The sequence below is a fragment of the Melanerpes formicivorus genome, unplaced genomic scaffold (assembly GCF_026170545.1).
Source record: "Melanerpes formicivorus ecotype bairdi unplaced genomic scaffold, bMelFor1.0.p_v2 SCAF_48, whole genome shotgun sequence".
Classification (NCBI taxonomy): domain Eukaryota; kingdom Metazoa; phylum Chordata; class Aves; order Piciformes; family Picidae; genus Melanerpes; species Melanerpes formicivorus.
Window position 1 is genome coordinate 3,606,217 of NW_027142400.1, and position 27,402 is coordinate 3,633,618.

Below are 27,402 nucleotides of genomic sequence, written 5' to 3' on the forward strand. Positions count from 1 at the left end.
GGCAGATGCCATAAAGCATGTTTGTGGGACTGTCTAAGTGAATTGATTGTTTTGTTTCTAATAGCATCTTTCCCACATCCTGACCGGAATATAATCAAGATTGCTACATGCTGGACACATAATTCTGTGGACTGTAAATGTGATCTCAGTATTAACAGACTCCAAATTTAAAGTCCCAACACTTCCACACTAAAGAAAAAAGCAGTATCTACCTTTACAGCTGTGTCTTCCCTAGAATATGTAAGCATAAAGAATACTTCAGGCAAATGCATATATTGAAGATGACAACTTTTAATTTCACCTACAGCTTCTGCTATAATCTATGGGGATTTTCTATCTGCTTCATCTGAAGGGTATCTTTGAAGTGCAGATAGTTTTGTTGTTCATTGGGTTTGGGGTTTTTGGGGGGTTTGGTTTTGGTTTGGTTTTTGGTGGTGTGTTTTGGTGGGGTTGTTTTGTTTTGTTTTTCTTTCTTTCTTCCTTTCTTTCTTTTTTTCTTTTTCCTCTTCATAGTCTTCAGCCTTCCCACAGCTATTCTTACCATGGAGAAAAGTTGCATATCACATTCCCCTAAAACAAGGCAACTATGCATGTAGTCTGAGGAAATGCTGTATATGCTCTAGTTAAAAACAACAGCAACAAAAAAACAACCCAACCATAAACATGTATGATTTCTTTTTTTTAAGGTGAAGACAGTACACCTCATTACTCTTCAAAAGTTTACAACTATGCTATCTTATTATTTACATAGTAGTAAACATACTTTAGATTGAATAAAACTAATACTTCAGTAAATGAGATCTAATAACTAAAGGCCATGTATGTAACAGAGTAATGTTTGTGGAAAATCTTTACAATCAGGAGAAAAACCATGCACTAAATTCCTGCGGTATTTAGACCTGCTATCTTAACTCTTGTCTACTAAATAGTCTAAAAGTTCATGCATTGAACTAGAAAATCCCCAATAAACTGCAAGTGAATTTCTTGAGAGCAGAAACTTTTACTTTATTTTCTAATGATTCTCAGATGCAATAATTTGCCCATAGCAGCATCCACTCCTTATGTCTGTACCAGAATGACTGACTACAGCATATACAATGTATGCTTATACTTTTCAATAAAGGTCATTTGATCTACAGAAAACTTACTAAATAATGTTATTTCTAACACACCCACCTAAAGTACAAAACATACATTTTTTTTTTACCACCTTCTTCTTTCCCCCCACCCCTATTTTCTTTTGAACAAAGGTATTCTGGTGTGAATTGCTGAAATAGGTCTTAACAGTAACACCAAAGTAGGAGAGGTAAGAAAACAATCATCTTCTTCCTGCATATGAACCAGATAAAGCTGCAAATGACGACACTTAGAAAGGTGGTCCAGTAATAAAATTTTCAGTTAGAAGCTCATAAATCTAAAATTAAATTATTTGGGCCGCATTTACAGTGAGAATAAAGCAGCATTAGCTTCTTTCTGTCAAACATTTACAGAAATATGTATCCTGTTATTCTTGCAGGTGCTGGGATTAAAGAAGTAAAAATCACCCAATCAAGGTCAAAGACTTTGGCTCTCGATTCAGTGTTGGGGGTGAAATTCAAATAACATCTTTGAGATTGAGTTTGGCTTGTTAGTCTATTACACCCTTTGCTATCTGCAGTGGATTTAATAATCATAATTATACTCTCTGTGATAACTCCCAGGCTTATGATGAATCTATTTCTGTGTACCAGCCTTTAAGCTTTACATAGTTATTGGTCAAAAGCAAAATCTTGTTATTAGTAAGGAATGAAAATTCTACCTATTTGTTTCAATTACTATAAGCAGACAAGTGTCCTTCATTAGTTAAAGTATGCTAGACATTCCAGAGGTAGCTTAATTTTTAGAAACATCCTGTTTTTTCTTCTTCAGATATCTCTGCAAAGATCAAATACACTCTGCTTTTAAGAAGCAGAAAATTGTTGGATAAATGGTTTTGCAGATTAAGCAGCAATATAGGGCCATTGTTGTAGTGTGATGGTTTAACCCACCCACATTAACAAAAGCTCAGCTAAGCCCAGTTGGAGAAGCGAATGAAGCTGTATTTTACAAGCAATAATGGAATGCAATTAATATATACAAAATACACAGTATTTACAGTATTGTACAAGAAATTACAAACATTTACAAAACCACAGAAATCCTCCTTGGGAGGAGGATTACACCTTGCCTCTCCCCCAACCTCTATCTTCCCTTTTTCCTCTGTTAATTAGAAGAAAAGAGGAAAGCTGTTAGGGGAATTTCAGTTAGCTCAAAGTGTTAAGAAGTTAGTTTTGCTTATCTCGTTTGCTGATTAACGATCTCTGTCCAAGGGCAGCATGCATGCATTCCAGCAGAAAGAGACAGAGTGAGTGAGAACAGAATGTAAGATCGTAAAACTACATCCCACTCATCTATCAGTGAAATTCATTTAGAATTATCGCACTCTTGTTTTCCTTTTTACGCCAACGGTAGCTGCTAGCTTAAAGGCACAGCCTAAACTGTCACAGTCCACCCCTTCTAAACAATTTCATTGGCTGTAAGTAGTGTCCATTTAATCTAAAATAGTATCTACAATTCGTAAGTAAAGTTCACAGTCCATTCTGGCTGTTCTCAGATGTAGATGATTCAGAAGTCCAAGAAAACCAAGAAACAGGAAAAACAGAAAACAATTTCTCTCTTTGCAGATGAAGCAAAGAAAAAGAATCAGGCAGAGGTAAAAGCTGTCCAGCTAGCTCTTGACGTAGCCGATTGCTCATCTATTGCTGGGATGAGCTGCGAGTCCATTCTATAACTTCTGTAACAGCTTTAACTCTAGTCACCCATGATGTCCATGTACCCTTTCATATCTGCATCCAATTCTAGTTACATCTAGCACACACTGCAAGGACCTTCTGTAGATCTGTGCTTGATACACATTGGAATAGCACGTTAGAAGCCGGATAAAGTAATTTTTGTCCTTTTCTTTTTTTTTTTTTTTTTGGTGCAGAAAACCTAGTGATATTTTGTGGTATCAGTTTTTAACCCTTACTGGGACATAAAGATGACATTTCAGTTTCTATTAGAAAACAGCAGTGTCTCCCATTTTTTACGAACCTTCATTCTAATGATGGTGTTTGGCTGTATCTTTCCTTGCCCTAAAAAAATCACCAACATATGAAATGCCTTTTCAGGAAAGTGCACAGGCTCCTGAGACAGCCTCCTCATGTGTGAGTGAGTGTCAGAGAGACTGTAGATCAACAACCATTCTGATGTACACAGTTTCAGCAGTGACTGTAAAACGCCATAAGCCCATGGTCAATAACATGAGGCTTGTAGATGCTGCACAAATGTTGGATTTGTTTCCAGTGTTGGATCTTCTACGTTGCAGTGGTGTTCTGAGAATGAGTGCTAGTGCTGGAGACTCTGCCATGTCTCCAAAGAGGAGACGCAATGAATGCCTCCTGTAAAGTCAAACATTACATCAATTCTAGTTTTCTTCACTTGAAAGCCAACACCCAGCTTCCACTTTTGTTTCTTTTTCCTAATGATCCAGCTAATACTGCCAAGGGATAGGGACTACTTGGCCTGTGTCAGCACTTCCCTACCACTGCAGAAAGCAGGGATTTGCACAACTAACATTTCCAAGTTCCTGTCTGAGTTGAGTTACAGCTTTCCTTTCCTGAATGCAACCACTTTCTTTTTACTGACATTTGAAAACATTAAGTTATTGTTTGGAAATGCTCTTATAAAACTTTTTCTGATGGAAGGGCATTTTTAATTATTAAAAAAATCAGCATGTGCTTGCTCTCTTACTGCATGGCATCTTCATAAGCTGTTAACATCTGTCAAGGCTGGCTGACCCACTGACAAATTGACTGTGTCTGATCAGTATTCGCTGAATTACATCAGCTGTTCAGCAAGGCTGAAGTATCTGTTTGTTCTCCTTAAATTCCTAAATAACTCCAGTTCTGCATATCTTTAACTTAGAATTACTATGTTGTAGTGTGTCTCAGTTATCTCATACAAGGATTTTGGTGTTCAGCAATGCGCAATAACGAAATCTCTCATCTGGAACTAACTCCTTTTATCCTCCTTGAATCAGAGTTTCTTTATTTGCAGTTTTCTGAATGGAGCAATTTACAGAGATTCTTCCAAAAAGACTGTGATTGATTTGGCAGATTCCTGAGTTTTTAAGGTGGGTTCAAGTAGGGAAATTGCTAAGGAGGGAGATGTATACCTTTTACACAGAAGCTAAAATACACCTAGTTCCACCTAAACACGACATATTAATGGGCCCACAGCATGACTAAATTCTGCCATAGATGTAATTCCCTTCTCCAGATACCTGTGCTGATCCCTGCATAGGAGCTACCACAGCAGCATAAGAATAAAACGCTTGTAATTTCTAGCATCAGCATTTGTTAGATCACTGATATATACATGAAGTAATTGTCTGATAGGTGAAAACAAGGAATTCTAAAGAACTGATCAAATATGCACAGTATATGTCATCACAAGCATTGTTGATATATTTATGTTTCTTCCATGTAGACTCTATCAGCAGTATAATCATCTTCCTGACTAGTAAGACTAGTCTTTCCATGCTTCTTTAACAATGTTTTATGCCATTGTGGTGCTTGATTGCATGGTTGTAACACCACTTTCATTTTAGTGAGTCTTAGAAAAGTTACTAATGTAGAAAGCTTGTAAGATATGTAAAATACTCTCCTGAACCATACAAATGAATCTGTGAGACTCAAATGTTGCCACCTTAGATAGTCCATGAGTCAGAATGAAATCTGGTACTACCAGATTTATTATTTGTGCAAAGTGTCTTCCTGAAAATTACATTAGAAACTTCATTAGACACACATTTGTTTACCTGTGATCAGGTGAATGGGAAAAGGCAGAAGCCTGCATCTCAAAAGCGCAGCTGAGACAAGTGTCCTGAACCATAGAACCAAAATGAAATGTCTAGCCTAAACCACACAAAATAGCACTACTTAATATGGCTCTGTTTGGAAGAGTTGACACAAATCTCATGGTGAAAGGATTTGGTTCTTGATGTTCAAATCTATGTTAGTGCCTGTCCAAAATTGCTGCTGTAACAGGAGGACATAACACGTGGGGACCAGGACTCCTCGCAGGCTCTGTTGGCAAGGAAGAGGCAGTGCCCTTTTCCCCCTCACCCAGCCCTGCCAAGACTCGCCTGTTCAGGCACGCTCAGCTGGGGCTTATCTTGTGCACTCCCACTGGTGTTTTGAGCTTCACACCGGCACCTCCCTTCCACCCCAGGATGATGCACATCAGAGAGAGATGTCAGCCAAATCCATGGGAAGGTGCCAACCAACAACATCCTGCAGCTTTGCTCCGCTGCCTCCTCCGTACACAGGCGCTGCCAGGCTTCAGCAGTGTGCAACCTGCTGTGCAGCACGTTGCACAACAAGACAGGAAAAGGCCTAGAGATTGTTCTCTCTCTTGCAGCAGCAGCAGCGATAAATATCACAATAGGTAACCACTGTCTCAAGCCATGGTACTCCTTCACACCTTCTTGGCTTTAAAATGGGACCAGAAGAATGGTGGCCAAGGGAGATATTACCTGGCCAGAACTGCCTGCTTAGTAGCATATGCAGCATTTCTGAGTACAGATGAGCCCTGTTAATTACATGTTTATGTGCATAATAAATGTGTTTCTTCTGTAGTGCCACTGTTGTAAATATTATTAGGCTCTTGTGGTTGGTGTTCAACAGTCACAGACCCTAGTTTTAAGAGCCTATGAGTAAAATTAGATGAGCCTCCACACAGAGAAAGGTGATGAAAAAGGGGGAAGAAAATGACAGGGATGTTTGTTTATGTCAGCTGGTTATTTCTGCACCTTGATTTCTAGTTATTTAACATTAAAGGATTAATTATTAGCATAAAAGGGGAATGACAGTCCTGAAAATTCTGTAACAATTGTCACATATAGCAAAGAAAAGAATTTCAAGATAAAGAAAAAAAAATCTTAATGGCAATCTTTTGCTAGAAGATAAGAAATAATCACAATTAGAACAGAGTTGTAAATTAATCCTATCATATGAAAGAAGCTTCTGCATTGGACAGATTCCCTGAAGGTTTTCCCTGTGCATGAATAATCGTACTTGCATCTTTCAGAGTGTGTTGCCTCTTTGCTGGTTATATTTTACTGTGGATCTTTGTGACCAGGGCCCTGTAAAAGTGGAATTTCGATGGATCAATCTTTTTCTATCGCTCATCTGAATTTCTGATTCCCACTGAAGGGTCAATTTGGGTTGACATGATTCCTAGCACCAATGAGGAAAGACACCCATCAGAGACCCTGCTGACTGACAAGACTGTAATGTGAAAGAAATCAGTTTATTTGGACTGCTTTGACCGTGCTCTCTGCCCACAACTATGTCACCATTCACCACTCGTTTGGAAAGTTCCACATTCAAGGACATAAAACCAGAAATATGAGATTTTGCTAAAACTTGCCATGCTGCTTCAGTGCAAAGTCACACTCTGATTCAGTCTTTGATGGCTTGAACCAACAAATATTTAGGAAATCTCAATACATGGTCAAACCATTAGTAATTACTTCTTTTCTGATGGCCTTGTGGGGCAGGACATGTAATTCTGCTCACCCTGAAAAACCAGCTGGATGGTGAGCATGAAAAATAAAGTTGCTACAAGGTTTGTGATGGCTATCACAATTAGGCATTGCAATCAATTACAAAGCTATTAAAGCACATTTAGTGCAGCTAATCTTAAATATGGATTGCTTGGCTGAAATGTTTAGAAAAAGCTAGTGATTTCAAGTGTCAGCTTTGAGGGTCTCACCTGAACAGTAAAACAGAAGATAGCTGGCATGTAACCATAAGAAGAAGTTTTCCTGAAATTTGGCAAAAATACTACAGATTGCTTATCCAGAGGTCATGGGAAAACAGAACTTGGTAGATTCCGTTCAGATATGCACATCTCCAACTGTCATCTCAACAGCATTGCTGTGGCTCCTAAGCTTCCAGTGGAAAGTCAAATCAAAGTATGAGCTACCCAGGCTTGCAGAATTGCCTCCTTATTGTTTGCAATTGGCTTTTCCTAGCACTTTTTAAGGGCTCTTGTGGTTTCAGTTCAAGCTTCCCATTAATATTGAGCTCTCAGTGCAGAGGCTGATGGATTTCCTAGGAAATGCCTGCTTGACAGCTTGTGCACCATTTCTGCAGCACAAGGAACGGTTTTGACACTTTCTTTCCCTGACTCCCCCCCCAGCTGCTGATGCACAGGTAATTGTACCCACTGATCCAACATCAGTGTGCAAAGCCGTGGGAGCTCCTTATTCTAGACTGGTTATTCAAAGAAAGGAAATGTTTAACAATTAAATAAAAAATATGAAGTAGAAAATGGACAATTTATACTGCTAATTATTATGGAATCAGAATGCCTTGGTTGGAAGGCACCTTTAAAGCTCATCTAGTCCAACTCCCCTGCAGTGAGCAGGCATATCTTTAACTAGGTAAGGCTGCTCAGAGCTCCATCCAATGTGACCTTGAATGTTTCCAGGAACGGGGCTTCTACCACCTCTCCAAGCGGCCTGTGCCTGTGTTTCACCACATTCATTGTAAAAAACTCCTCTTTACATCTAGTTTAGTTTAAAACCATCACTCCTTGTCCTATCAGAGCCAGCTCTGCTAAAAAGACTGAGGCTTTACTTAAAGTCTGAATAAGGTCTCACTGGAGCTTCCTCCATGCTGAACGACCCCAATTCTCCCAGTGTTTCTTCACAGGAAGTCCTCTGATCACTTTTGTGGCCTCCTCTGGACCTGCTCCATGAGGTCCATGTCTTTCCTACACAGCAGCCAACAGAGATGGACACTGCACTGCAGATGAGGTCTCACTGGAGTGGGATAAAGCAGCAGAATCACCTCCCTTGTCCTGCTGGTTGCACTTCGTTTACTGCAGCCCAGGATACTGTTAGCCTCCTGGGTTGCAAGGGCACATTGTTGGCTCACGTCCAGCTTTTCATCTCTCAGCACCTCCAAGTCCTTCTCCACGGGGCTGCTCTCAATCACATCAACCCCCAGCCTGTACTGATGGTGAGGTCCAGGACTTGCTAGCTGTTGTGCTACTGTATAGAGGCTTGGGAAAACTCTTGCTAAAATGAAAAGAGTACATGAATTTGTATAATGTAATTTAGAGAGTTAACTTCTGGAATGAACAAGATGTTAAATCGGGACAAGGAAAATAGCAAAGAAAATAGCCAAGAAGGCCAGTGGCATCCTGGCCTGCATTAGGAATAGTGTGGCCAGCAGGCGCAGGCAAGTCATTGTGCCCCTGTACTCTGCATTGGTTAGGCCACACCTTGAGTACTGTGTCCAGTTCTGGGCCCCTCAGTTTAGGAAGGACATCGAAACACTTGAACGTGTCCAGAGAAGGGCAACAAGGCTGGTGAGAGGCCTTGAACACAAGCCCTATGAGGAGAGGCTGAGGGAGTTGGGATTGTTTAGCCTGGAGAAGAGGAGGCTCAGGGGTGACCTCATTGCCCTCTACAACTACCTGAAAGGTGGTTGTAGCCAGGAAGGGGTTGGTCTCTTCTCCCAGGCAACCAGCACCAGAACAAGGGGACACAGTCTCAAGCTGCACCAGGGGAGGTTTAGACTTGAGGTGAGGAGAAAGTTCTTCACCGAGCGAGTTGTTCATCATTGGGATGGGCTGCCTGGGGAGGTGGTGGAGTCACCGTCCCTGGAGGTGTTCAAGAGGACATTGGACGTGGCACTTGGTGCCATGGTCTAGTCATGAGGTCTGTGTTGATAGGTTGGACTCAATGATCCTCGAGGTCTCTTCCACCCTTAGTTATACTGTGATACTGTGAAGAGTGGTATTACATACTAAATGGGTATGTAAACTTTGTAGTGCTCAGGGACAATGAACTGTCTGTTTAGACAGGGCACATGCAATACAAACTCCTCTCTTGCTAAATTGATCATTTTGGATTCAATAAAAATTTTGTGCATACAGTGGTGGTATTGTCCAAGAACATGTGAATTCTTAGCTTTGTAGGAAGACATTAATCATATTTTAATTTCTAACATGTCTTTATTAATTCAACTACTTCTTGGCAAATCCCTACTCTTGCTAAAAGTTCTCGGCTGGAAAAACATCCCACCCCCATCCCATTTCTCTATAAATCACTCAATGTTACTTAGGCAGTAATCTCAAAAGGCTTCCTATTTATGAGGAAGCATTAGGCCATCTCTCTAGGTGTTTATTAGTCCAAGACAAGTTACTATCAAGCTATTATTATTCTTGCATGTGACACATAGTGGGCTGCTATATTGACAAATGAGTTTGAACCAACTAAAGTAAACAAGAAGTTGCCTCATCAGTGTTTGCTATGAACATATGGAATGCTGATTGCCCAGAGTGGGAGAAAATCCACTTGCACAGGGTTTTTTTCTGTTTACCAGGCTCAAGAATATGACAGAAACTTTAGAGGACATGTCAGAGACTGGGTCTTTGCTTAAAATTCCAGCCTAATTTTAGGTGAGCAATAACCAGCAAGAATAGCAACTTAGTAGGGAAATGATGAGGAAAGTAAAAATGGTAAGAAAAGAAACTATAAGCTTCATGTCTGGGCTTAGTTTGTGTTTGGATTCATTTTATGTTAAGAATTGTCAGATAAAACATTTTGTAGTGCAAGTAATAGTATTTTGGGTTTCCTTCTATGACATTACCTGTGGCGTAAGGTATCGGCAGTAAAGTATTGGCTCCCTTTGCCAAATGAGTGTGGGGATATTGATGGATAATAATGATAGTACCTCCCAGTTATTTTTCATATTTTTTTTTCCAAAGCAAAACTTCCTTGAAATATAATCTTCCTCTTGCTGCCACAGCATTCATGATCTTCCATATTCTGCCAGGCAAACAGCACATCCTTTTATGTCCTCCCACAAGCTTACCCTTCATCTTCACTTCCTCCCTGGCCAGCTCTTTGTCTCTTAAAACCACCCCTGGCATTATGTCTCCTTTTGTGGTGCCCTCTTTGTTTGACACTATCAGGTGATTAGTATTTGCTTACCCTTTCTATGAAAACTCTGTCTGCTGTACAAGGTGCTCAAGACACGCTCCACCTTACAGTGTGCTGCTCCTCCATGTTACAGAAGTGTCAGTGCAATTGGAGAGTTCTCAACACATAGAGCAATGAGTCCACACTGGTGAATAGCATTGTCCTTTTCAATGAGTTTGTGCTCCTGGACTGCAAACCCATGGGAGATACACCTGCTGCTTGCTTAACAGGGCTATTTATTGTACTGTGATCACTTAAAAATCAAGCACAGAACTACTGTAGTCACACACAAGCATCTGAAAAGAGCAGGATATAAACAATACCTGGTTTAACCATCAATAGAAATTAAGGACTAATTACTATTCCTTCTAATACAACTACATTTTCCCCTTTATAGAATTACTGAACCAATTCTATTGTACGTTCACAGAGGAAGAACCAAACCATGAACACACAGCTTACCCCTTGCATGATGCTATCTGCCATTTCTGCTGCCAGGCACCTCTACTTTTCTACTTTTTAAAGCCTTCAGTTATGCTGTGAGAATGCCTAGCTAAAGGAGGTAGCAGGATGTTAGCTTTTTTACTTTTACAATTGGGGGTCTACAAGTGAGAAACAGAATTTATTAACTAATTACATAAATAAATGTTCAATTGCCCACTGCTCTCTAAGATTTTTTTCATAGTAGTGATCCAAGGGAATTTATGCATTGACTAATTGGATCACTTCAGGCCAATAAAGTTCACTTTAGTCACCTCTTACTCCTGTACTTTCTTTTATTATATTCTTCTTTGAAAACAAAACAAACAAAAAATTCCAACCCAAACACTTAGTACGGACAGTCAGGTTACTATTTAGCTGAGTGATATTGTGGAGCTATGGGTGTGGGTTTGTGTTCATCAGGAGCAGGCAAGAGCTGGCAGTATAGTTAGTGAGGAAATACATACATACAAAATGCAGCTCCTGCAGTCACGCTGTGCATACTGTGTACATCACCACAAGAGTGGGAGACCTAGGACGCGGTGTCGCAAAACAAGTGACTCTTCTTACAGGGAGTAAAGAGCAGCCATGCTTTCACAGATTTCCACCCATGGACAGAGGTCACTTTTGAATTAACACCCTCCTCTATCCAAGGCAAGCAAATATCCGTTTGGGAGCAAGAGAAGGTTCCAAAAACCCCTACAGATTGAGCAGTCTGGAAGAATGCATATAATTAGTTTCTGGATTTGAGGCTGAGAAGGCAGAGCAGAAGAGCAGGAGCTGGTCCTTAGCATGAGGTTTGCATAGGCTCCTACAGCAAACTGGTGCACACACCACATTCACACGAGCAGTGCTGAAAGAGCTGCTGCACATTCACAAGGGCTTCTCCTTCCCTTGCTGCTCTATATGGGCATTTCCTCCTGGAATGGCTTTAGTTTTCTATATAAAGGGCCAAAGATCATAGGATCTTGAGCACCAAAATTCATACACAGCTTCTTTAAACGTTCAAAGCACTATATAAACATTAGCGAAGCCTCATAAGATGAGGTAGGTAAGCATTATCTCTCCCTCTCAAGGTGTGGTGAAGTGACTTGGCGGAGGCCACAGGCTGAGTCACTGGCAGAGCAGGGTTTACCATTCACATCTTTTTGAAATGGTGTCTCCTGGGTTGGCTGGAAAGAGTCGCATGTGGTCAGGCAATGCAGGCAGCCTGGCACCACCACCAACCCCAATCCCCACTGCAACTATGGGGAAGCCTGGGGAAGCCTGCTGTTGGTTATCATAAACCCTGTCCTGAGGTAGCAGGGCATAAAGGCCTTTCAAGCTCACCCCACCAGCACAGCTTGTAAGCCTCAGTGAATTAGGTTTCATTGTTACTCTGTCAATGAGGGGAGTAAAATTGAAAGGAATTAATTGAAGAAGCCTGAACTCATGGTTGCCTCCTCAGTCACAGCTAAGGGTGCGACCGACAATGAGCAAACAGCCTGAGTTTTGGAAATTCAGGGCATCCTCTCTGTTGGCTTCCCACCACCTCCAAAAATCAGGCCCTTCTTAACATTCCTGTCTTGGTTTCTTTGTCCTGACTTCCCAAAACCAAGCAGAGTGTTCTTCTCTAGGTCAGGAACACTCCCCAGCAGAAAGTGGGCTCTGAGTGCCTACACTGCTCCTCAGTAGCGACTCCTGAGATGCCTTACCTGGGGAAACAGCCAGTCCATGGGAAGAGTAGGGGATGATATTGTGGTGTTTTTGCATATATTTCTGAGGAAAAAAACCCACCTGACATTCAAGAGAGCACAGCCACCAGTGAACACATCCAGGCTGGGGAGGGGTACACTGTGCTACCCTTCTGGAGGGCAGAGCAGGGCAGCAGGTGGCAATGCCATCAGACCACGCAGGGATGTTAGGGGGCTTTTGCAGCTTGCCTTCCACAGGCAGCTCCTCACATCTGAGAATATTGGCGGTGGGGAAGGAGGCAAGACCAGGCTCTGAACACCTGGGATAGCAGGCAGGGGACCGGCCTCCCCACCTTAGGCCTGCCCAGAGGCAGGCTAGGTGGGAAGCAGCTTTCCTAGCCAGGCGCCGCGCCGTGCCACGCCGGGCATGGAGACTGAGCCAAGGCGGGCGTTCACATCGCGGCGATGAAATCCACTCCCCTCCTCAGAGAACGTGACGGGCCGGTTTAGAGCTGTTTTGTTGGTTTGTTTCTTTCACAGCTCCGGCCAGGCGAGGGGATCAGGGAGGGTGCTGAAGGCAGGCGGCCCGTCAGCGGCAGCTCCTGTCAAGAGGGCGCAGGGTGGAGTCTCTTACTCACCTCCCGGAGCCACCTCCAGCTTCGGCGAAACCTGTTGAGCAGTTTTCCCCGCCTCGGTGACAGGGCGGACGGGAGGAAACGCGCCGCCTTGAAACAGGTTTGTCCTTTTCTACCTGCTGACGTTTGGCTGCCTCAGATGATGGCTGGAAACAAAACCGCCCCGTCAGTGCGAAGGCAGCCTGGAAAAACTGGTCGTGTGAGGGGCGAGGGCTGCATTCCTGGCTGCCGCGGCAGGGGACGGCTCATCCACCGCGAGGTACCCGCGCGGGTATAAAAGGGCCCCACACGGTCAAGCCGAGGCAGAGGGGTGGCCACGGTGGGGAGGTGGGGGAGCGGCCCGAGCTGCCTCTGAGCTGAGTCCTCTGAGGAGTAGTGGCTTTTTCTTGGTTTTCTGGTTAGACTTTTCTTTCTCTCTCTCTCTTTTTTTTTTTCTTTTTTTTTTTTTGTCGTCGTCTTAGTTTTGGGGGCTTGTTGTTCGTTTTGTTTTTTCCCCCTCTTTATAAAGAAAGCTTGTTGCCTTCAAGCTTTCAAAGCCCCCCGCCAAGGCCGGGGTGATGTTCGCGGGACGGTGGCCATGAGTAAGTGGCGGCGTTGACTGAGGAGCGTGAGAAGGGCGGGCGGCAAGGAGGAGGGAGGGAGGGAGGGGGCGGCGGGCCGGGCAGGTCCGGGCGCTCTCCCTCTGGTGCTGGAGCCGGCCGCCCGACAGTCCCGTCTGTTTTGTCTCGTCCCCAGGTCCGCCGTAGCGAAAGGAAGAGCCAAGCCCGGGCCAGGAGCGAGGGGGAAGCGCGTCCCCCGCCCTGCTCCCCCCGCGGACCGCGGCTCTTCAGCCTCCTTGGTGCAGTGGTTCTTAACAGTTCAACAGTTCTCTATCATAATTGTGAAATGTTTAGGACCACTTGACCAGCGAGGCCCGGGCATCGGGCCGGCAGCGGCGGACGAACGAGCCCTTTGGCGCCGCCGGAGACCTGCAGTGCCGGCAGCAGAGGCGGGCCCCGCTCCCGGCCGGAGCGACCCGCCAAAACAGGGGAGCCGCCGGCCCAGCTGCGGGGAGTGGGGCGGCCCTGGGGAAGGTGGAAGCGTACGGGGGATCGGAGGCCAGCGGGAGCTGCCCGGCCTCGCATCGCCGGGATCCCGGAGCACCTGGGAGGGGCGGCGAGAGGGAGGAGGAGGGCCCGGTATGGCAGAAGGGTGGCCGAGCCGCAAGAGCCGGGAATCCCTCTTTGGGGATGGCAGAAAGAGTAATGCCAGTGTAAGCGATTAAAACAAGTTCTTGCGTGTACTGTGGGAACTGAGGAGTATAATACCTTCAAAAGAACAGGTAGGATAAATCCTGCCGCTGCAGCTGCTGTCGGCTGGTCTGTTAGCGGCAGGCTGTCACTATGGGGCCATGTATTTTGTCCTGTATTCGCCTTCTACGTTCAGATGCACAGTTGTTTTGGGGTGGTTTGGGGTTTTTTGTTTGTGTTTTTGGTTTGGGTTTTTTTTGTTTTAATAAATCGGATTGCCTTTTGACTCTTCAGGCTTCATTCTTCAGAGGCTTGCCACATTACCCCTGGTAATATATGCAACATGTATTTGGTAATAGCACTTTATTTCTTTCATTAATTTTTCTTTTGGATGCTCTTCATACTGCATTTTCCATATACAGACTTATTGCAAGTGGTTAAAGGATTATCTGGACTTTCCTACCTTCATCAGAGTGAAGGTATTTGCTTCTTAGACTGTTGCATGGATGGCCTGGTTTGGATGTCCATGGATGTAAGTTGGATGAACCTTAGCTAAAATGCTGGATCTTGCAAAATACAGCTGAAGAATTTTGCATTTTTTAAAAGAGAAGAAAAAAAAATATTCCAGAAGCAGCAATTCTGCCAGCAATTTATTATTTGTAAAAGGATAGCTTTGTAAATGAGAAGTTCATCCTACCTTGTGCTCGTTTTTCTCATCCTTACCCCAAGTGTCAAATGGAACTAGACTAATTCATAAAATGGAATTTTACTACTTTAAATTTGATCAAGGAAACTCAATGAGCCTGCTTATGTCTGTGTTCTAAACCATAAAAACTGGCAAGGTGTATATTCTCAACATCATTTCTGTGGTGCTGTTTGCTCCTAAAATACACCATCTGGCATGAACACAGGATGCATGAGTATGTTTGCAGGTGATTCTGGTCTCACTGAAGTCAAGAAGAGTTCTGGTGTTCCCTACAGTCCAGCTGTGATCTTCAGAGGAGCTTCCAGGAGAAGCTGAAAATATTTAATGCACAGGCAAGCCTGATACATAAAAATGCTTTTTGGAGGCAGCCTAGGAAAAGCATGAATTTTACCTACTGCTGTAACTTAGAACAAGTTAGGCAAGGTTAATTACAGCATAATAGGGTTTAATTTAGCTGGGAATGAGGGTATGGTGGCTGCTAGCAGTGTTTCTCAAACTGCAAGGCTGGCCTCCTTAGGCAAGCTTACACAAGCCCAAGGCAAATGGAAAAACACACTGTCTGGGACTTGGCAAAGGTAGAACCTCTACATCTATTAATGATGATTCCTCATTTGCCAAGGCAATAATGAAAATGGTCTCCCAAGAAAAAAATGAACCAACCTGTCCCACCTAGGGTGTGACAATTCAATACTGTTGGTTCTGGGTCCTAATAAGTGGCGCTCGTTATTGGTGTCTTTGAGCATCTCCCAAATATTTAAAGTAACACCAGTGTTCTGCACACACAGTTCTCATTAATTTCAGCAGGTGTTGTGAACATTTAAACACAGCAAAGCAAAGAGTTGAAAACAGACTTATAAAACATGCTGTGGGTTAGATCCACAGCTGGCTTAAATTGGCACAACCCTGTTAATTATAGTGGAGCTACACTGATTTTGCACCAGCAGGGATCTGACCCAGTGTTTTTTTTGTCTCTTGCCCCATCTTCAGTTAAGTCAGATCCCCTCAGCTAGCTGTATCCAAGCTGTCTGATGGCTTCAGTGGGAATGTGTATGAAGCAGAGTTTCCTGCTTCCAGGGAATCCTCTGCTCTTCTCAGCACAGTTCACGATGATGTAAGTGTTGTATATTTTCCTGTGTTTGAGTGCAGTGTGCCCTAGAAAAGTTTGAAAGAAACATTTCTGATAGGGGTAAGAAAAGAGTTCAGTCTTTTTTTTTTTTTTTTCTTTTCTTAAGGATAGCATCAGTAATTATGGAAGAACAAACCTGGGGAGGTTGTGTTTATGCAAAGATAAGACCTTGATGTTCTTGTACTGGATTGTCCATGCAAAGACGAACCTCCACTGATTACTCACAGAAACTGATCTTTCATTATGATCCATGGCTGAAATCACAGTATTACTGGAATGTTTCTTTTATATATATTTAATTCTGTGACATTTTAAAGGTGTGGAATCAGATTAATTTCTGTCTATTGTTTTTCCTCTTTCAGACTGGGTGAAATCCTGATGACAGGCTTGTAGTTGTCATAAGCTGGCAGTAAGCCATGTGGATGAACAAACAAACAAACAAAATCCCCAACAAATATGCAGTGAAAACCTCTGGGCAAGCAGCCCTTCCTTGTGATATTGTCTAAGCTAAGCAAAAGCCTAAGGGGATGAAGGGAGGAGACTCTTCTGCCAAATTTAGTCAAATGTTGCCCTACAGTTGTAGAGCATGCCTTTAGCTCTCAGACAATACTCCAGTTTCTTATCGTTGGAATCTTGGCCTTTGGATAATAACATTTAATTGTGTTGGGTTTGGTTTTTTCAAGTTTCCTTTTAAAATGAATTGCAAAGGTATTATGGTCAGACTGAAAGCATAGGTAAGCCTTCTGATTCTGGACTAACCCCTGGACTAAGGGGTTGTCTGCTCTGCCCAAGAACAGGAAGTAGAAGCAAATTCCTCCCTCCCCACCCTTTTCTGTGGGCTGCTTAATGCTTTGGCAGCATCTTCAAGTTTCAGTATACACACGGATGTGTTGGATGGGATGCTGATTGGCTGGAGATTTGGGAGGCAACACCTAGTAAAGTATGCATTCAAATCAAATTCATGTTTGAATTAAGAAAGGTGTGCTTTGGGTTGCTCTTTCTTTGTCCTCCACAGAATAATGCCCCTCTGCGTAGGAGCAATCTAGATACCGGTGCTTCTCAGCTATTAAGCAATGCTGTAATCGGGGCATCCCAGACATCATACTTAGATATCATACTTGTTCGTGAACAAGAGGTAGTTGCATCTCTAGACATCCTTAAAAATAACAGTTAAAACTTGGTTTATAAAAAGCTAATTAAAAAAAAAAAAAAAAGTAGTATTCCTAGTAATCTACATTCACAGGGGGTTCATGCATAGCTTCTGGAATGGTACTTGCAATGTTATTCACACAATAATTTCCACTCAGAGAGACCACACATCCACAACTTGAAGGATCAGAAATTTTTAGGCCTCATCTGATTATTTGCTTTTTTTTTTTTTTTTCCTTGATTTGGGGTGGAAAAGATGCTGTCAATTTTGTATCCTGATGATATGAATTAGTGGCTGTACTTCCTGCCCATAAATTGCCAAAATTTCAGACCACAAAAACGGGTGTATTGTGTTCCATTCTGGGGTAGCTATACCAATTTACTCCAGCTCATGCACAGACCTTGAAATTATTTTTCCTTACAAATAATTTTGTGCTCAAAACTCATGATGGAGGATTAAAAAAATGTATTTTCCAAATACAGTTAATTGTCTGTATCAGCAGTTAACAGCATCACTGTGAGATGAATGGGGTGACAAAATCTGTGCTTGATTACAGTGAGGGCATGCTTTTTTTGCTAGCTGATCTGTTTCTGGTTCCCTTCTTTAACCAAAATGTATCTAACAATCTGTGATTTTAGAATTTCCATTACTTTCATTTTAAAGTAGTTCATAGTATCCAACAATTTATATTGGTAGCTGAGGAGTGCTGGTGATTTATCTCATTAAATACTTTTTGCTCTATCTCTGTCTGACATAGAGACAGGCAATGTACATCTCCCTTTAGCTTACATGGCTTCATGTAATTTTTTCTTTCTAATGTTCTTAGACATGCTCAGGTCTCAGATAATGTTTTGTTGTTTTTATTTTTACTGGTATCTGGGAATACCAGTAAAGGGAGTGCCTTTGAAAACATTGATTTCTATAAGCTTATCCGGTAAGGTTGTTATATCTACTGATAGAGCTTACTTCTTTCCCTCATTTTTTGTAATAAATTTGGGTCAGAGTGGGTTGGGGTATGGTAGTATTTGAAGCTGACTACTGTTCTGCCAATTTACCTTTTACTGGATACTTGAATATGATTCACCTGGGGGGGAAAAAAAAAAAAAATCAATGTCTAGTTGCCTGAACTAACTTTATGGTTAGTGCAGACAAATGGTCATTCTCAGGTGTGATTCCTCTCATCTAACTGAATGGCTGAAGTGAGACTCACTGTACTCTAGAAGTACCTATTTTTCTTACTTTGCTAGATAGTGCGGCAGCATCATTACGTCAGCCACAGGACTGAAATGTTGTGGACTATGGCTCCTTGAATCCCCTTGTGAGCCTCCCTGCAGTCATGGTCCAGTACAGGTCTTCTAGCTGTGCATAGATGCTCCGCTCAGTTGGTTATATCCATGTTGCTCCTCAGCTGCTCGGTTTATGTGAATCACCTTTTTTTTCTTGATTCCTGGAGTGCAGTGGGAAGCAATTTTTAGAACAACGGGTACTAAAACCTGAAATAATTCAGTGACACTTTTATAGTAGCTGCATGGAGGAGTACTTGTTCTGTAGTAGTTTAACCTTCACAGTATCATAAAACAGCTGTAGAGCTGTTTTTGGTGTCAAGATGAAATAAATTTATAATAATGTTTAGTTACCACATTTCATCAGTCTTATGCAGAGCCATTTTCGCCTGTAGCTTTTATCCTGACTCCATAATGAACCACAACTGGGAGAACTGGCCTCAAACAAAAAGCCCTGGCTGGGTTTTTTTTGGTGTGACTTGTTGTTTGGTTATTATTTTTTTTCCCCCCAGGAACATTGAGCAGAGTTGATATGGACTAATACCTAAAGCGTAGAGTATTGGCTCTTTTATAATTTTACATGGTTTTAATCTCTTCTAGCAAATGTCATCTTTTCTGAGTCTTGCAGCATAGTCAACCTTATGAACCTGTTTGGTGTGGCTGGTTTATTAATTACCCCTCAGTACCTTGTTAGCTGGTTTTGTTCCTTGTTAGCTTGTTATGTTATATGTTTTTGGTTTGGTTGTCCCCAAAGGCTCTAGTTTCAGGAGAATCTTAATTTAAGATGATTCCTAGCTCTCGTTGTAGCAGAAGAGTTTGGAACAGTAATCTGACAGCACAGAAATGCTCAGAAACTGGTAAACAAATGGAATCAAAGCCATTTTTACTCTTGTGACTTTTGTTGTAGGGTGGGGATGAATCATCCATTATGTACTCTTTCTTCATTTTCTTAGTGCTTGGAATTGGCAATATTGCATTGTAATAAGCCTCTAAAGATGTTCTCTATTAATATTATGACATCGAAACAGAAAGCAATTTTTTTTCTCTTTCACATGGGCTTAAAACCAGGAAAAGGCCAGTTATTTGTGTACGCTGATGGATCATGATTGAAAAAGATAGTAAAGCTGCCATAATCATCTATGTATTTGTCATTTCATTTAAAACCAGTGATTCCCAATCCCAAATGCTGGCTGTCCCAACCTGTGTTTTGCTGATCTTACTACCAAGTCAGAAGGCCTGTGAAGCTTGTGCATGGAAAGATTACTTTTGGTGGGCTGTTGAGAATAGCAGATTAAATTCTGGCAGCAGCAGACCTGGGAAGAAGATTCATTGATGTTTCCATTACCTGTGGGGCAGAATTAGTAAGTATTTGGTTTCAGGCAAAAGAGGATAAAGAGCATGAAGAAGCAGCTCTTTGCACTGAAGTCTTGCTCATTGCAGTGTCTTGAGCTTCTTTCTGAATTTTCCTTCTCAGAATAAGCAACTTCCTGTGCAGTATACTGACTTTTGTGAATCATGTTCCTGGGCACCTTTAATCTCCATGGATGCATGGGATCTAAAAGGCAATTTAGAATTAGGAGAAATTCTGTCAGGATTTTTATTCCAACTTGATCATTTCACTCTCATTGGAGCCTGTATGTAAACTTGCTTCATCGAGCCCTGCTTACCTTACCACACTGACATACCTCGATGTGAACTCAGCAGAGCTGTCCAGGTTTCTATGGGTCTTGCTTTCAGCTTTATACCTCAGCAGCACATTGCCAAATACTAAAGGTCAAAGTGGTGGCATCCTAGGCTCCCTCTAACCAGATTCAGATGCAAAATTGTAAAAGGCTCATGCTCAACTCAAAGAATAGTGTATTGTTTTTATAAACTCAAAGTTTATAAGGCCAGAAGAAGCTATTCACATGACATTGATTTTAGATGGCATGTGTGTGAGGCTTATCTTACTGCACATCTCCAAAAGGAGGACAGAGGACTGTAGTGAGACTCCTGATCAGAATCCCCTTTGCTGTTTGTGGTTGATTGAAACTACCCTCCAACTAATTTGAGAGAATTACCCCCCAAAATAAATTTGCTGGACTAGCTGAGAAGGTTTTGGAAGCAAATGAAGCTGTATTTACAAGCAAACTAAAATCTAGAAATATTAAATGCAATGAATATGTACAAAATATACAATATATGTACAAAACATATATATTTGCAATTTATAAATGACACAGAAAATACTCAGAGCCCCCCTGGATAGATCCAGGGGACCTGTTCACCTCCTCCCCCCTCTCCCTTCCTCTTTTCCCTTACCTCACACAGTAGTCAAAAGAAAGATACCCCAGCAAGTCCACAGGAGAGAGAGGAAAGTTGTGAGCAGAAGCAGCAGAAGAAGAAAAAAGAAAACTGTTTATGCCTCTGCTCTATATTCCCATTGGCAATCCAATGAATTATATAGATCTTATCATTATTTTCCTTTTACATCCAATGGTAATTTGTTTTCAGTCTTTGCAGTCAGGGACTAGGCTGAAGTTCACCCTTCAAACTGAAATACCATTGATGGAGTGGAGAAGACAGTTTTAACTCAAATGTCAGGAGGCAGTGCTGAATACTATAATTGGGATAAGCTAGTTCCCTCTCTTGCATAACACTGCTAATAGGATGTCCCTGAAATATTTATGGTTTGGAGTGGAACACGTCTTTTACAAAGACATGTGGTCCCATTGAAAAAACTAGGGGAATTTCCACAGTCTCTAAAATAAACAGAAGATTCATCACATATAATAATATTGTTCACATCTTCCTTCCCTATTTTTCTTTCCCTAGTAAATACAAACATATTTTTCCTGGCTTTTCTTATGCATTCCATTTTGTAACAAGGGTTTAAAGAAAAAAACAAGTGATCACACTGTTTTAAAAACGGGCACTGGATTTTTATGTTTGAGCAGACTGTGTATTAAACGTCTAATTCCCAGAAGAGGCCAGCACCTTGCAGTCATGCCTTTCCATCCCCAAAACCTAAACTTATCTCCACAATCTGTATTTAGACTTAATTGTCAGGGGTCTAGAAAATCAGTATGTAAGATACTGCATCTTGCAGCCTGTCAGCACCCAGGGACGCAAACGTTGCCAGTATGCACTTACTGTCCAATACTTATCGCATCTGGGCTGTTGTCAGTCTGAATCTGTACAGCCATGACTTCAGATGCTGTTCAGTGATGCTATAGTGATCAGTGAACAGCACTTCTATCACAGAAATTTCATCCTCTGGACATGGCTACATGAAGCAATGAATTATTGTTACTTGTTATTTATTGATCAATACAAGCAAATTCAGAATGTGATTCTATGTGCTTTTGCATGAAGCTGTATTTTTTGGACAGAAAAAGAGATGGCTACAAGTGACTTCCTACTGAGAGCAAGTATCAGTGATCTTCCATGTACTATGAATTCCAGAAAGAGCATAGATTAAGATTATTATTAGCTTTTTATATAATGTATTTTGCATTTTTTCTGAGTATAATAGTAATAATAATAATTTTAAAAGTTATTGTCTATATTCCTTTAAGAGCTGATAGAAGATCATTCAGAGGCATGAGGAGACACCTCTTGGACTTGGGTGCTTCTCACTCTTTTGCCATATTTAGCTGTGCCAGCATTAATATAACTGAAGCAGTTAAAAATAATACTGAGTTGACATAGTTGTAACAGTAAATCACCCAGTCCTGCGGCACTTGCTTCTCATGTGTGGGTTGTTAAAAGAAAAAAAGAAAAACAGAAAGCAAAGGGCCATTTGTGTGATGGAAACCATCATCTTTGCGAAGATAACTTCAAGCAGTACAGCTGAAGAATTTTCTGCTGCTGTCACCATCCCTATAGCTGTGAATCTGACTTCTGAGTGGTTGGTGAGTCCAGGGCAAGTACATGCAACTTTGTATAAACTGGGTTATTCCTGACTCTGTACTAGAAACTGAGCAGCATCTATTATGGATGTGAAAATAAAAGACTTCTGTGGGATGTGGGATAACTGCCTAGCTTATCGTGCAAGGCAAGTTGATTTAGTAGCTTTGGGACCAAGGTCATTTACAATCAGCAGGTGTTTGTGTTCAATGAAGATTTGTGAAGCTGGCCTGCCAAAAGCTAAAGGAAGATAAGATGGCCCTGTTTGGGCTAAAACTGGTGAAGCAAGGTGAAAGTAACAGAAATACCCAACTTCAATACAGATTGTGAGGCCCAGGGTGCCCTAACAAAGACTTCTGCCTATTTAAGTGCAATTTTAATATTAAAGTTGACACCCCTCATATGCTGCTGATATTCAGTACCATCATGCCAGCTTCAAAATGAAAGTGCTGGCTGGAGCAAAGTATCATGAGGCTTGAAGTTCAGCTCATAACATGAGAGGCTTCCCATTCCGTTTGCTACTTCCGCTTTCTGGGTTTTTGGAGTGTTCATCTTTTCCACTGGAGAGGCTGTGAGGCAGGGGGGTGGGGTCACTAGCCTCTGCTTCTGAATTTTGCTGTGCTTTTCTGCAAATAGGATAATGTAATTGTGTATTGTATCATTTGCACTGAAACTCTTTATCTCAACCTAGGGGGCCTTTTGTGTGTTATTTTCCCTGCTGTCTGTGTGAGGAGACAGGGGGGCTTGTGAGAGTGGCCTATGTTAGCCCAGGACCACGCTTAAAGCTATATGACTATGTTACTCAATTCTCCTCCTAAATCATTCTAAATATCACCTAGAAGGCAGGAATGGTCTGAGCTAGGCTATAAAACCCATGAGAGGAACATCTCTCATGAAGTGAGGCAGCAGCTGCAGCAGGTATATGCAGGCGCACCAGTACTAGCATGGTCAAGGATGGTCAATGGGTTGTGCCTCTTTTCCTCTACCCAGCACAATAACACCTTTCTTGGTAAGAATTGCACCTTCAATATGTGGCTGAACTTTTGCTGCATTTCTATTTTATATTAGTGCTATTGGGAAAAACAATAAAAGACAAATGTTAATATTTCCAAATAGTTCCAGCAAGAATCCTGGGCTCTGAAACAGGAAGACTATGGGATCTTACCCATAATGCGACTATGGGGCCAGAAGAGCTACTATGTAACCAGAGGATCCAGGCTCTTCTGCTCTTCATGAAGAGCAGAAATGGTGGATTGACAGTGTGTGGATGGGTGAGTTTAAATGAAGGCAAGAAGTGAAATGGATGCCCTGGTGGAGGAAGAAGAATCAGGATGAATGTGTTATGAGAAGGATAGAAAAGAAAGTGTCTTAGGCGATAATTTACTTTGGGTTCTTTTTCAATGAAGATGTGACTCCTTGCCTCTCTCCCAGAGAGGCATCTGCCTCTGTGTGGGAATGCTACTTTTTCTGGCCTTTTCTTATCTTTCACTTGCCCCCTCTGTTTCCCTATCTTATCCTTCTTGACTTCTTACATCTTCATACATCTTCTTCCTGACTGCATTTCTGAAATTGTGTTTCATTCTGATCTCTTCCTCCAGGCCCAACTGCCAGAAGACCATCAGGGAATAAAGTAAGCTTTGTTGCACAAAGCTGCTGGTGAGTCCCTGTTAAGGTTTAGTTGGCATAATTAGTGAACCAGGGAGATTGCTTCTCCCAGTTATTGTTTTAGTCTTCTGAAAAAGATGTTTCTGAATTCTTTCCTTCCCTACTGGAAGCAAACGTTTCCTTTGTTTGAATTGATGAGTTCATCATTCCTTTAAATGATGAATTTTCATCTGGTATGTGATGGACTTCTTTTGGCTTCATATGCTCAGCAGAGCTGGCTGAATGCTTCTCAGCTATGCAGGCAAAGCAGCCAAAATTTGATACATTTTCCTATAAATAAGAGCAAGGGCCAAATGTCTTCTGCAGTTAGAAGAAAAAATATTGACAGAGACATTCTGGCTTGACATCCCTATTTTTTTTTTGGGGGGAGATGTGCCTGTATGAGAGAGCCAATCGATACCTTTCCCTTACTCCATAGCACAGTCTGTACCTTCTGGACTGGCTTTCTAGACCTCTGGGAAAGGGAATAGAAGCATTGGAGCTCATGATCACTTTGTCATGTCTTATTGACTGATGCTCTCTAGACAACTGTTTACTTTGCCAGTAGCTGGAGCTGGTCATGCTCTTCATTGCCTCCATGCTTGTTGTGTGCTGGTTCCGGATGGCCCAGAGGAGCCTCACATGCCAGTAAAGTATTTGTAGTTTGAAAAATATCTCAGTCTGAGAGGGTGCAGAAAGAGTGCTTTCCAGTTTAGTGAACCATTTGTAGTTTTAAGTGTCATATTATGCAAGAACCTGTCATCACTTTGTTAGTGAGCTTATGACACAAAATGTTTTCCATGTGCAAGACTGATGCTCTTACACCCCCTCTCTGCCATGTTTCACAGAAAATTGCACTCTTTCTCCTTCGCCTTCCCAGCCTGTCAGTGTCTTGACACTGATTCAGCTCTTCACCCTTTCTATCCTACATCAGAGACTATACAAAATGCAGACAAATTTCTGTGCAACCATTGAATAACTCAGAAAAGAAGCTTTTCTGAAGAGGACCCGTTGACGAATTGATTGGTCTAGCCACTTGATTTTAAAGCTTCCTCTAAAACACAGTGTCATGCAGGATGAAAGGAGTGGGACATGGAAAGAAGGGAGAACCATTGATACTCTGCTGATTCATTTGTTTACTATGATATGTGTTTTATTCATTTTTCCTAATGTGCAGAAAGCATGGCTAAATTCCAGCCCTTGCTAGGTAGATATTCCCTGGTGTACTCGACTTTAGGCCGACTTTTCTTTGGGTTTGAGAGGTACCCTTGGTGCAAAGTGGGGCAAGGTTCAGGTTCCCGATCCGTTCCTGGAGGAGCAGTGCCATCTGGTGAAAGCGGGATGCTGCTGCGCTGGGACGGGTTTCAGGCAGCTCCGGGAAAGCTGCTGCTGCAAGGCTGGTATGTGCTCCTTGATTTCTATTTGCTTGAGGTTTTGAATTCAAGGTCCTCTGGTGTAGTTCTCAGAGTTGCTAGTATTTTCCAGTCAAAAGTTCCTGCCTGTTTCTGTGAGTGAAAACTGCTCTGAGGAGACACCCAGATGTTGAAAAACAATTACCTGCTCTGCTCTTTGTCTCTTACTGGCAAAGCAGTAAGATGAGATACCTAGTTTTCTTTTTCTAATAAAATGCATTTAACAGTGAAATCTTTCTGCTTGGTTAAAAGATTGCTAAGGCACGTGGCTTTGTCTGGGGCAATAAGAAAAATGCACTCAAAATCCACTGTGGTGAAGTAAATAAACCAGCAACTTCACGTGGTGCTGGATGAGTTGAGAGGAGATGCAAGAAGCAGCCGCGCTGAGCTCTCTGGAGCACATTTTCTGACTGTGTTCCTTACAATATAATCTTCATTCTGTAGAGGAGGACAGGGGATTGGTGAAGAGGCTGTATTTCCAGGGATGTGTCTGGTATTTTCTCAAGTTGTAAAAGCTGTAAATGCTTCTGCTGTGTGTGGCCAGCAAAGCTGATTCTTTCTTGGATATTTTAATGTTTGTTGTGATGCTGCTTTGCCTTTTGTGAAAATATGGATGTGTAGACCTTGATATTTACTTTTCAAATGAGTTGTCACAAAGCAGGGTGTCCCTGGGAGCACCATATCGAGGAGATGGGGTGCTATTTGTTGAAGGCTAGAGGCCGGGGCTGTTTTGTTTCCTCTTTCTCAGACCTATTCCAGGCACGAAGTTTTCCCTAGGTCCTGTTTGCTGCCCAGGGCACTCACAACCCCACAAGAGGGAACTCTATCTGGAATTACTCCATTATCACAAGGAAGAGGAGGGGAAAGAGGAGAACACTTTGTTAACCTGAATTTGTGCCCCTGCAATGGAGTGAAGGTTTGCCTGTGGAGCCCCGCGGTCGGTGCTCCCGCTACCACAGGTGACTTTTGTTTCTCATGCGGCTAGCGTGGGCTAGGTAACACCACCCTGACATGGAAGAGAGAAGAACCGTCCCCATGCCCCTGCGGGAGCTTCACCAACCCACAAGGAGACTACATCACGGTTTCCCAGCTGCTGCCAAGAGCTCCTGTTTTCCACACCTGCCGCACGCGTCCACCGTGCCCGGGCGGCCCGGTCGCCTTTCCCCGGGACACGCTTTGAGCGGAAGGAGCGGCCTCGGGCGCTGACGCTGTCCAGGGTGCTGAACCTCTGCCTCCCTCCTGGGCCGTGTCCTGTCTCTATCCGCTGCTCGATCCCCGGCGGGAGACAGGGATTCCCGTCCCCAGGCAGCACGGAAAGGGGACCAGGATTTGTGACCCCCGTCCCGCACTTGCGAGGGACTTCTTGGATGCGTGTTCTCTCACCAAAGGAAAAGGTGATTCTAATCAAACGGACAGAGCTTGGGAAAAGTAATCTTTACTCATACCACCCCTTTTAAAACCCGTCCAACCAAACATTAAAACAAGGGAGGATTTTCTGGGGGGCATTTTTGCTGTTCTTCCTAGGGGCTGCTGTGATGCATCTGGGCAAAGGTCGCTGAAATAGTGTTAGAACCATAGGTCTATAGTGCAAGCAGGACACTAATGAATGTGTCTGGGTAGGCTGTTTCAGAGAGGAGGTGGTAGCTCAGACCAATCGCAAGAAACACCTAGGCAAGCAAGTGAGGGCCAGTTTACTGGCATGAGTGTGACAAAATTAAATGGGAGACCATGGACTGTATACTGTCTTTCTTTATGACTTGCAAATTAGAATGTAAATTAAAAAGCTTAAACACAGAGATCCCCATGCCTCCCAGATACAGACAACTGAGCATAAGATTATCTGCAACAGTCTTTCATTAAGCAGTGTCAGGCTTTCCTTCCCCTGACTGTCACCAGTTGTTTACAGATCTTTCGATCTCCTCTTGGAGAGCAGGGTCACAAAGAGACAAGAGACCAATCAAGAGCAGGCCTGAGATCAGCTCTGGGCTGCTAAGCCCAGGCAGTGACAGAGGAGCCAACAAGCTGCTTTACCTGGCCATCCTCTACAAGGTAGGTCATCACCTGCCTGTCTTGCTTCCAGACTTGTGAGATCCACTCTGTGGTCTGAATTGCCCAA

The 27,402-nt window shown here is 42.6% G+C and overlaps 1 protein-coding gene across 1 annotated transcript in view; it reads left to right on the forward strand.

The window, feature by feature from the left end:
* Nucleotides 1-13,151: 13,151 nt before the first annotated feature.
* The window catches only part of KIF26A (kinesin family member 26A), a 128,429-nt gene continuing 114,178 nt past the window's right edge, over nt 13,152-27,402 (forward strand). The window contains exons 1-3 of the mRNA XM_068160216.1: nt 13,152-13,429; nt 13,584-15,894; nt 16,016-27,335. The gene's annotated coding sequence lies outside the window, so the exon portion shown is untranslated. The remainder of the gene's footprint in view (nt 13,430-13,583; nt 15,895-16,015; nt 27,336-27,402) is intronic.